Here is a 12,240-nt window from a genome sequence, read left to right on the forward strand (position 1 = left end):
ATTTACAGCCGCTCCCCATCACTCGCGTTACTGCCTGAGCTTCACCTCCTGTCAGATCAACAGTGGCATTAGATTCTCATAGGAGCGCAAACCCTACTGTGAACTGTGCATGCGAGGGATCTAGGCTGCACGGTCCTTATGAGAATCTGATGCCTGATGATCTGAGGTGGAGCTGAGGTGGTGATGCTAGTGCTGGGGAGTGGCTGCAAATACAGATCATCATTAGCAGAGAGGTCTGACTGCACAGAGACCATGATAAATCAGTTGCTTGCAGACTCATATCAAAACCCTATCAGTGAGTGACAAGTGACAATTAAGCTGCATCTTACAGAGTAGACTGGACATAAGCAACACACGTTGGGTGTCCCTGTCTCCCATCACCCCCAGATGGGACCATCTTGTTGCAGGAAAACAAGCTCAGGGCTCCCACTGATTCTGCATTATGGTGAGTTGTATAATTATTTCATTATATATTACAATGTAATACTAATAGAAATAAAGTGCACAATATATGTAATGCGCTTGAATCATCCCAAAACCATCCTCCCCCCCACCCAGTCTGTGGAAAAATTGTCTTCCAAGAAACCAATCCCTCGTGACAAAAATGTTGGGGACCGCTGCTCTACGGGTATGCCACACCCTCTGCGTCCAAAATTAAATGTCTTCTTCCCTCAAATTAGTTTCTCCTCCAAATATGCCCATTTCCAAAGTGCGTCTAGGGCAAAATCAACCCCAGAGCCTTGGAGTCATCTGCTCCTGCGCCCCTTGGATTCTACAAACCCAGACTCTCAACGCTTCCCACTGCTGACATCCTCTCCACCCCACTCAGACCCTTCCCACTTCACCCCTCCTCCTTACACTGGTCTTCTAGCTAATCTCGGAGCCTCGACCTCTCCATGCCTCAGTATTTTCCTAAAACATTTCATTTGAAAGAAACTTTTGTGAATTAACACTTCTAAAATCATCTTTGATCTGGAGATTCTATGTATAGAAATCTAACCTAAGGAAATAATCGAAGATGTGTGAAAACAAAGATTCATGAACGAAAATATTAAGTGATACCCAGTTCAATGGACCAAAGGGGGGTTTAGTAAATGCACTGCAGTGAGTCCACTACAAGGGAACACGGTGCAGCTAATTAAAACTGTGCTTCAAAAGGATGTTCAGTGATATGGAGAAATATTTATCCTATGTTGTTAAATGAAAAAAGCAGGCTACAACCCAGAACGGACAACATGACCCCTGTCTCAACCCACTCTCTTGCTCATTACATTCCAGTAACATTCCTCTTCTTTCAGTTCTGCTAAGGTCTTTCCTTCTCCAGGGCATTTGCACATGTCAGCAAAAACTGCAAAATGCTTTGAAATGGTGTGCGTGTGTGAAGGGAGGGGGGCGGGATTCATGGGTGTCCTGACTAATTTACCATCCTGGTTATCTACATCTTTCCTTTTCTCTGAGCTAGTTTACAAGTCTATAAGTTGTAGATAACTGAGAAAAATGCAAATGATTATTTTCCATACACCAGTGAATTCTGTCCAAGGGAGAGACAGCGAATTTTCTTGCACCCAGTTTGACAGCTATTTGTATTTCATTTCAATATTCCTGATTGATAAGTGTGGTACTTTGAATTCTCCTTTGAACAAATTGTAACATCTTACTGGTTCCCTCATTACTTTATGAGTTAAATAAAATCTTTGGTACATGTTCATTTTATACTTCTATAGAGTCATAATTTACCTTTTTAAAAAATATATCCTTTAACCCTGACTGTTTCTGCCTCTCTTTCTCTCTTCACCTGTCTAAACCCTGCCCACCCTCAGGTCTCAGCTTAAATGTCACATCCTCAGAGAGGCCTCCTCTATTCTAGATCAGGTCCAGATCAGGTCCTCCATTATTTATTCTCTTATTTATCTGTTCCTTCATAGCACTCGTTACGGTTTATAATTATATATTCTGCATGTGAATGTTGTGGAGTCAAACTACCTGTGATTTGCATTTTCTTCTTTATTTTTTTATTACAAATTTTCTATGATGGATATGTACACTTTTATACATTTCTTAATGTTATCTTTTTTTAAAAATTTTATTTATTTATTTATTTATGGCTGTGTTGGGTCTTCGTTTCTGTGCGAGGGCTTTCTCTAGTTGTGGCGAGCGGGGGCCACTCTTCATCGCGGTGCGCGGGCCTCTCACTATCGCGGCCTCTCTTGTTGCGGAGCACAGGCTCCAGACGCGCAGGCTCAGTAATTGTGGCTCACGGGCTTAGTTGCTCCGCAGCATGTGGGATCTTCCCAGACCAGGGCTCGAACCCGTGTCCCCTGCATTAGCAGGCAGATTCTCAACCACTGTGCCACTAGGGAAGCCCCTTAATGTTAACTTTAATCACTACTTTTGAAAGGAAAAAAGAGAACCACAGCATGTCAGTTGCCTCCTGCATCTCCTGTGAAATCTCCCTCCAGCTGCCCCAGGCCACCCAGATTGCTCCCTTACACAAACTCCCTTTGCAATTATATTCTGTTCCACACGATTATACTTACTGGAGCATTCAGGAACAGCATAATGAGCACCTAATGTGTGTATGTCACCGTGTGTGTGTGTGTGTGTGTGTGTGTGTGTGTGTGTGTGTGTGTGATGAGATCCTAAGAAGAGCAAGTTGTGCTTTCTACCCCGGAGGAGTTTATAACCTAATAGGACAGACTAAATAACAATGTGAGGTATTATTTAGCAAAGTACCAAAGCTCTACCACACAAATGTTCGGGCCGGAGCTGACTGAGGGCCAGAACGATCAAGTGGCCTTCTGTGGTCTCAGCCTTGCAGTTTGTTAGCTCTGTGAGTCGAACTAGGATGTAACCTCACGGAAGCCCAGATGGTGTTTTGGTTTCTTTGATACCCACAGTACTGAACACAGTCCAGATACGTGGCAGAGGCTCTCATCCATTGGTTCACTAATTAATTGTCCATGATGATTGGCTGGGTCAAGTCTTAACTCTTAGCTTATCTGGGAAATGGGAGTTTTGCTAAGAGGCCCTCCTCACTCCAGCAGAGTCTGTATCCGTGTTTACCCCATAGACATTCAAGTTACTGCAAAGTTATATATTCGTGATTGCCCGACTCCTGCTGGGACTGCTTACAGGGAGGGCTGAGAATCATGCAGAGGCTAATAAAACCTCCCCCTTGGGGTCCCTCTGTGGGCAGTGTCGGGGGAGGGCAGCAATGGCTGCTTCCTGCAAGTGGTTCTGTCACAGCAGCCTAGGGCCCAGACAGCAAGAGTGTTTCCAGGAAGACGGGAAGCTTTGCTTAAGCAGAAGCTGGAGACCAACCACCTTCCCATGCCCGGCAGGGTCTCTACAATTCCATCTAGTCACAAAGATGTCAGCTCTTGGACAGCAACTTGCTTCAGACTCTAGTTCAGGAGGCCTGAGGTCAGACTCTGCCGTCATTCTGTTGTTTGACATCCTGTGTGATACGAGTCTTCTCAGGGGCTTCCTTGTAAACTGGCCCCGCTCTCCGCAGTTGCACCTTTGCACGGTAACACAGCCTGGGCTACTTCCACGTTTGGATTTGCAGAATAATCTGTGACAAAATAAATGGATCAAAGGAATTTTGATTGGAGAGGGAGTTACTTTATAATCACAGTGTTCTATACGTTACATACCGTGCGTTCTCCAGGTAGCCTTAGAAACTGGTCTCAGAACATGGTTCTTACCCTTCCAACCACCTCCCATATCCTTTTTTTAGAAAACTCCCTGCCTGCACAAGCTGGTGTCTCATTTCACAAGGAACTGTGTATCTCTCCGTCTCTCTTTTTCTTTCTCACTTTTGGGAGGCATCCCTTCCCTTTAAGACTGACAGCAAAGAAGTCACTATATCATCCCCCAAATTCTGTGATGCTATTTTCAGGAAAGACTCCCGGGCCGGATGAACCAGGGTCTAAAGCAGCGTGGCAGTGATTCCCATCCTAGAGCGGCACCGTGGGGTCAGGATACCGGGCACAGAAGCCGGGGGTGGGGGGCAGCCAGGGTCCCAAGAAACGGACTCCGGGGCACAGCTGGAATCCCAGTGCCCGCCCGTCTCAAGAACATTGTGGGTTGTCTCCTTCTGAATGTGAAATTCTAGCAGCCAGATGTGGGGCGGGAATGCCAGGGCGACTGTACTCTCCACTCACAGTGTGGCCTTTCATCTGCGTCCAGGGAAGGATAAAAAATGGTCATGTTAAGGTCTGCATCCTGGCTGTGATGATCTCCACACAGGCATGTGGGCGGCATTGTTCCGCCTCTCCTGGAAGATCTTTGGCGCTCACAGCGCTGGCTGGCTCCCAGCAGGTCTCCCTGCAGCTCTGCTCAGGGCCTGGATGGCTTGGCCTGATTATCGCAGCCCAGCTTTCCCCAAAGATGCCTGGGGGGGATGTAAGTCGTTCTAGCAGCCTAATTGACGATCACTTTTATTTCTCCTTTGCTGTTGACTTCCTGTTTACCGCTCCTTCACCAAGCCGTTTGCAGCCACAGGATGTTTTAAGATTCTTTTCATTCAGGGAGAGCCAAGAGACAAAACTGCAGTCTGCCTGAGAAAACAAAAGAAACAAGGGCTCTGAGGAACCGTCTGATTCCCCGTTGCGCGGGTGGCTGCCTACCGCTTTGCCCTGCGATGTGATGATTGCAGTCATTAAGCCTGCCTGGTGAGGCGGAGGCCAAGTGAAGAAAAACAACAACAAAAGAGAGAGAAATGAGTCCCAGGGATGAAGAACTGCGCAGGCAAAAGAAAAAAAAAAAAACCAACCTTGCACTCCTTTTAGAGTTCACAGCCAGGAGGATAAACACCACTTAATTTGCAAAAGATTGCCATTTGGAGATGATAAAAAAAAATTAAATGTCGCTGGAAGAAACACTTACATGAAAATCACGAGATCCTGTGCTGAGAACGTGTGTGAATTTCTCCTCAGGGGTCTCTGTTCGCAACTAGATTCCAGGACATCTATTCCAAGGGCAGTTTGGTTTTTGGTTTTTTTTACCAACCGTGAAGCAGTGGTTCTCAGACCAGGGTGAGAGGGTGATTCCGCCCCTCCCTTCCTGGGGTCATTTGGCATGTCTGTAGACACTTTTGATTGTCACAACTGTGTGTGCGTGTGGAGCAGGGATTGAGTTGTGAGCGCTACTGGCAACAAGTGTGGAGAGGCCAGGGACGCTGTTGAGAATCCTACAATGCACAGAACAGCCCCTGCACAACAAAAAGTGTTCCAGCCCAAAATGTCAGTAGTACGGAGACTGAGAAATAAGGCATCCAAAAGCAGAAAGAAGCAGAGACAAGTTGGCTTAAATTCGAACTTTCTACTTGGAAAAAGATGGGGCAAAGGCAAGGGGTCCATCTAGGAAGTTCCTGACTTTCTGGAAACATAGAGAGCTAATGAGATCTATGGAACTGGTATTATAGTCCAGATCTGGTGCGATCAGAATATCTGGAGGGTCTTCTAAAGTCTAGGTGAAGATGTGGCCACCCATCACTACCCTCAAGTGGACCAGATCTGTGAGATGTCTATGTGTGTGCAGTCACTGCCCTCTAGGGGAAGAAATGCATGGAGCTGCCCATCGTGTGTACATTTCAAGGCAATGGGATAAACCTTGGAAGCCCCTTCTTCACTTTAGTGGCATCGGAGAAAGAAGCCTAATTTTATGGTTAGGAGACTGGTTTCAAGCCCCAGCTCTATCGCTGGCTCACACTGACAAACCTCTTAAGGAACCGTTCTTAGCCCCAGTCACGCCCTTTTACTTGACGGATTCTGGGCATCTCACCAGAGCCTGGATGAGCAGGCACTGCAGAGGCATGAATGCATCACATAAATAAATGTACATGGTTATGGTAACTCTAGGATTATAAGGTCGGAGATGCTCAACTATTAGCAAATAGTTATTCAGGACCTATCATGTACCACGCTCTCTTGTAAGGGCCGAGAATGTAAAGTAGACGTGAGAGTCCACAGGTGGGGGAGAAAGATAATAAGCTACCAACAAATGAGATAGAATTGTATTATCAGGTGGGGTCCATGGCCATGAAGAAAAGCATCTAGGACGATGGGCTAGAGTAAGACTTGGGTGGGGAGGGGACACCACTTCAGTTAATCCAAGTGCTCAGGAAAGGCCTTTCTATGTGTGGGACATAGAAGAAAGTGACCTTATAAGCAAAACTACCCTCGGACCAAGGCACTTGGCACTTCCCTGGGCCCTGTGTGAAGAGGACCCTGAGCAACCTCACTCCTTAACACTGTTTGGACTCCGGGGAAATGCTTCTCCACTCTGCTGTTGGAACGCAAGGTGGCATTGAGAGGACTAGTATGGCGGGGGCACTTAGGGAAGAGGAAGGACAATTGACGAATGAGTTAATTGGTTAAACTCTTCTCGGATTGCATCAGTGCAAAGGATGTTGCATAAGGAATTGTTTCCCAGAATTCCTAACATCCATTTTTGTTGTTGTTGTTCTTTGCGTTCTGGAGACGCCCATGGATTAGAGGCCTATTTGTCACATTTGCACGTGGTGTGTGTGAGGAACATTTTGCAATGTTAAATAATTCATGTTTCTCTTAAAGTTGTATGTAGTTTGGTCTAGACGTAAGATGCCTGATGCATACCAATTATTTGCCTTGACAACGACATGGACATTCAAAAGTCATAATGAGAATTGTTTTTTTAGTAAGAATATTTAGTACAATTTAGATAAATTTCCATCCAAAGTTCTTCAGCTTTATTTAAATAATTCTAAGTTAAAATGATCATACCTGCTAATTTTAATATGCATTTATGTAATTTAAAATAATTTTGAATGTTTGAGAAAAATAACTTCTTTGAAAGCGTATGTGAAAACATTTTAGTTTTTTATACTTACTTTCAGTTACATTTTTAACGATAATATATTCAAATTTTGTACATCTGAGGACAATAACATTTAAAAAATTCTTTTATATCATTCATCTCAATAGAACACAAATTACTCGACAATGATTTTATTAGTGATTTCACTTAAACGAAAGCAAAAAATGAATTTTTGTGAAATAAACATATCAGTTGTGAATAACATATGTCTGTTTTGCTGATCATTCAAATGCCACCCGCCAACCCACAGAACCCTCAAATATGCACAATAATAATTAAATTCCATTTTGTTTTGTATTTTACTAACATACAGTCATAAAAACCATACGTTTACACATATTTTTCAATTTCGCCATTGTGAAGGCATTTGTCATGGTAAGAGGACAGAACATACCTTACATAACAGTTTTTGGTGGTATGTGGGCCTCCATCTGTACCCTTGTCCTGGGCCCCTCTAACATTAGGGGTGAGCCCGTGGGGTGTTGGAGGGACAGAAGAGCTGGTGTGGCCGCAGCCTGGTAGGTGAGATCAGAGGGGTGGGCGGGGCCTCATGACGTGGTGAGGGGTTTGGCTCTTCCTGTACTGGCAGTGGGAAGCCAGGCGAGGGCTTTAAGCTGGAGAAGATGGGTCTGGCTACTGTACAGAGAGTGATGTCTGGGGGAACGAGAGTAGGGGCAGATTGGCAGGCTGCTGCATTAGTCCTAGCAAATGAGAGTGCCTTTGACTTGGGTGTCAGCAGTGGAGTTGGTGAGAGTGGTCAGACTGGGGATATATTTGAAGGAATTGAAATATAGAATTTACTGATGGATTGAGCATTGGGGTGGAGAAAAGAGGGAATGATTTCTAGGGCTTTGGTTTGAGCAACTGGTGTGTGGTGGAGGGAAGCCTAGAAGGTAGGGGAAATTTTACTACTGTACCTTCTGTTGTTTTTTTTTTTTTTGGCCGCACCACGTGGCATATGGGATATTAGTTTCCCGACCAGGGATCGAACCTGTGCCCCCTGCATTGGGAGCACAGAGTCTTAAACATTGGACCACCAGGGAAGTCCCACTACTGTTCCTTCTTACATTCCTATCAACAGCTTGCAGGTCTCACTGGGGCTTGTGACCCAGGTGCCAGTCAGAGCCTGTCCCATCAACCTGTCCCAGGTTTTGATGGGACAACTGAGCCATTATCCACTAAACTCCTTTCCAACCTCGAAATTCTATGATTTTAAGGTGACAGTGTAGGACCCCAAAGTATTCGAATTTTATAAGAAGACTTTTCGAAGACAGAAGAAGAATCAATCTGTAAAGGTAGAAGTGTTTGTGGGGCAGACTTCCAACTGGCCACCACTCACACTAGCATCCTTACCCGCAAATCCTTGTCTCTGTACACCAAGGGGTTGCACATTCACCCAGACGTGCTAGTTTTTTGAATTAATGAATTTGGTTAGATGTCACCATGTGTTTATGAACCCACAGTGCTATGCACTCAAAATAAAGCTATAGAATATGAGTACAAGAAGGAGCTTTAGGGAGCAGCTGCTCTGACTCTTAGCCGCCCTGATAAGGGAAGCGGAGGGTAAGCTGCTACGTGATGGTCCATGACATGATCACACAGCTGGCTGGTGATGGATGTGGACCCCGAGCCCAGGCTCTGGGACATCCGGTCCAGGGTGCTTCCCACAAGTAGGGTCTCTGCCCCTGGGATGAAGCAAGGGGTCATGCAAGGCGAGGACCTGACATCAAAATAGGTCTCAGATTTCTTCTTGCAGTGACTGCAGGCTCACGCCATTTTCTGCTCTGTATAACCTTAGCATACCTCCCAAGAGCTCAAAGCTCTTTTCATAAATACAGTAGCATCCATCTCCACTGCCGTTCATTCAATCGACCAACATTCCAGCGGCCGGCTCAGCGGGTACCAAGGATACAAAGAAGAATGGGGGCGTGTCTTCATATAGCTGATTCACTTTGTTGTACAACAGAAACTGACACAGTGTTGTGAAGCAATTATACTCCAATAAAGATCTATTTAAAAAATTTTTTTAATAAAAGGTGCTGCCAGCGTCTGTGTGTGGTAGGTGGCATGGGGGTGGAGGACACCCTGACATTGACAATTCCCATGCAGTGCGTTCGGTTCGGAGCTGTGATGGCAGTGTGCCCAGGGTCCCGTGGGATGGCCCAACACTGACAGCAAAGAATGGTAGGTATTGAGCCCTGGGCTGCACGGAGGGACTAACCGGAGTTAAACAGGAGAGAAGGGAAAGTGCTGAAGGCCGTTTCAGGAAAAGGGAACAGGGTGTGCAAAGGCCAAGAAGGAAGGCAGAACTTGGCACATTTGAAAAATTGCCAGTACTTGATACCATGGAGCCCGGGGTCAGAGCGCGGAGGCAGAAGTGTGGACGGGATGGAGAAGTGGGCGGGGCCAGGGACTGTCACTCCACGATACCGGCGCTTGAATCTGAAGCGGAGTGAGATGCCCAGGCCTTCATGCTGTTTGCTCCTGGGTCAAGAAATGTCTCCTCCTCCAGGGCGGAAGCTTAACCAGGAGAAATCTTCGGAGTGAACAGCAAGGATAGTATTAAAAGTTTAGGGACTGGTGGAAAAGGCAGCCCCAGAGCGGGGTCTTCCTCTTCTCTCTTGGGAGCACCTGGTGCCTCCACCTCCTTCTGTATCTTACCTTTGCCTCCCCCAGTGACTCTCTTTCCCACCAGCCTGAGTCATGCGTGGAGCCCAACCAAGACATCGCCTGACTTTACCCCTGTGGAAGGCATAGGCTCAGCAGAAGACCATAAGCCCATTAATCACAAGGTATCTGGCACCTAGTAGGTGCTTAATTTCTTTTTTTTTTTGTCATGTGAATGAATGATGTGAATGCATCAGCGGGATTCTTTGCTTTGTCCCTCCTCTCCTTTCTCTCACGTGCCAGACCCCAAATCTGATGGGCTGGGGTTGGAGAGAGAAGAGCCCTAGTGGGGTTTGTGTGCCAGATGCTTCAGCCAAGTCACCAACCTTTATCCTCACAACACCCTCGTGGTCAGTATTGCCAATCCACAATCTTTTACCCAAAAGCCAGGTGTGCTTCAGGATTCTGATTTTTTTTTTTTTCTAAGATTTTGGAAAGGTACTACGACATAATATATATTTTATGATAGCAAGCCCTCAGTGGGTGGGAGGAGCACCTTATAATCAAACACATAAACCCTTTCTGCCGTGTAATGTGAGAAAATTCACATTAAGTAGTAAAACGCATAACCTCAGGTCAGTTTAGGTCAGGTCTTGCTGCCAAGTGAGTTGCAAAACGCTTCAGAATGTGGGAGTTTGGAAATGTGGACAAGAGAGTGTGGCCCTGTGAAATCCTCACTTTTTGGATGAGGCAACTGAGATTCCCAGAGTCGCTCTAATCAGGAAGGGGAGTCAGGATTAGGACACGACTTTGTCCAGCTCCAAAACCCACGCTCTTTCTACGGCACCTTCTGGGCTCCTTGCCTAGTCTGCCGCCCAATGCAAAAAGGAGTAAAGGGCATACCCTGCTGATCCTCAGCAGCCCCAGCAATTCGGAGACCAAGTTTGGAAAAAAGAGTTTTCTTTCTGGAACAGCAATGCCTCCATCTACTGGACGTATCTGAGAATGACATCTGACTCACCCAGAGAATGACTTTTACTGGCCTGGTGGGGGCCTCTATAAAGGGCAGTGGAATTGGCATTCCCTCTGTAACCATGCCAGCCATATTTCAGGGAGCAGAAAGCTGCTACTAAATTACCTCTACGTAATCCCGCCTTCAAAACAAAACAAAACAACCACAACAGTAATAATAATGAAACCCCTTTCACCCCATTGCCAGAAATTCTGGACCACTTTCACCGTTCTCAGTGATTGCAGTACCTCTTCTAAAACATGACACCCTCTTTCTTCAAACTTTTCAGTGGTTCCCATCAATTACAGAAGCGACTCCATAGGCCTCCTTTTAACCACACCTGCCTCTCCCGCCATTCCCCACGCCATACACTCTCTGCTTTCGCTGGGCCCTTATCTTACCGTATCTTCTATTATAGCACCTGTAACTGCCCTCTACGTTGCTTTGTTTGCTTGTTTCCTCAGCCAGACTCATAGCTCCTGTGCATTTCAGGCTACCTGCGATATAGTAAGAGTTTGATCATTTTTGAGAGATGAAAAATTAGAGTGAATTTATTTCATTAACTTAAAACACCCCAAAATTTGTTCATCAACTAAATGCACATACAGGAATCATTGTCAGGCTCCTAAATCTCAGGTAATTCTACTTTCAGAATTCTTTCTTGAATATGAAGTTTGGTAGAGGGCAGGATGGAGAGAGTTTGGGGATATTCATTTCCCTAAAGAAGGAAGATTATCAAAGAATATGCAGAATAAAGTGTTCCTCTAAGAAATTATCCTTTCCTTGAATTTCCCACATCATCTTTTCTTTCTCAATGTCTTGAATTTCTCAAAATAAAACCTCAAAATGAGTTAGCCAAGGAAACAAGAAACTGTACATAGACTATGGCACTTTAGAAGTTGGAGTAGGTTACAAAACAAACAGAAATAGTTATCTTTTCAGGTATGCGTATTATTTTTGCAACAGCTTTATTTAGATATAATTTACATACCATAAAGTCACCTACTTAGAGTGTACAATTCAGTGGCTTTTAGTATATTTACAAAGTTGTGCAATCATTGCCACAATCAATTTTAGAACATTTTCATCATTCCCCAAAGAAACCCTGTACCCTTTAACTAACAACCTCCCATGCCCTGCTCCACTGTCACCCTTGGCAACCACTAATCTACTTCCTGTCTTTTAGGAGTTGCCCATTCTGGACCTTTAGGATAAATGGAATCATATAATATGTGGTGTTTTGTGACCAGCTTCTTTCACTTAGCATGATGTATTCAAAGTTCATCCATGTTATAGCATGCGTCGGTACTTCATTTCTTTTCACGGCTGAGTAATATTCTATCGTATGGCTTTATCACGTTTTGTTTATACGCTCATCAGTTAATGGACCTTTGGTTGTTTTCACCAGCAGCTATAGTGCAGAACGCTACTACAAACATTCGTGTACAGGTTTTTGTGTGGACATAGTTTTCAGTTCTCTTGGGTATGTACCTAGGAGGGGAATTGCTGCATCAAATGATATGGGTATGTTTATTTCCATCCCCTACTAAATACAAACACCCCCAGGGCAGAGTGTGAGGCTTTCATCTCCTGGCCCAGTACTTTGTACATAAATGTTCAGTAAACGTTTATTGACTGGGATGAAGGAATGGATGATATTTGCAATTCTAACATGGAACATAGTAGGGAGTTGGAGGACTAGACAGGCAGCATGAGGAAAATGAATCTTTGGAAAAAACTCAAATCATGAACGATCTTGA

At 45.0% G+C, this 12,240-nt stretch overlaps 1 long non-coding RNA gene across 1 annotated transcript in view; it reads right to left on the reverse strand.

Annotated features, from left to right (window-relative positions):
* Positions 1–2,069: 2,069 nt before the first annotated feature.
* LOC309651449 overlaps positions 2,070–12,240 on the reverse strand; it is a 181,481-nt gene continuing 171,310 nt past the window's right edge. The window contains exon 6 of the long non-coding RNA XR_014258121.1: positions 2,070–2,365. This is a non-coding gene — a long non-coding RNA (uncharacterized lncRNA). The remainder of the gene's footprint in view (positions 2,366–12,240) is intronic.

The sequence above is a fragment of the Balaenoptera physalus genome (genome assembly GCF_965194825.1).
Source record: "Balaenoptera physalus genome assembly, chromosome: 21".
NCBI lineage: Eukaryota > Metazoa > Chordata > Mammalia > Artiodactyla > Balaenopteridae > Balaenoptera > Balaenoptera physalus.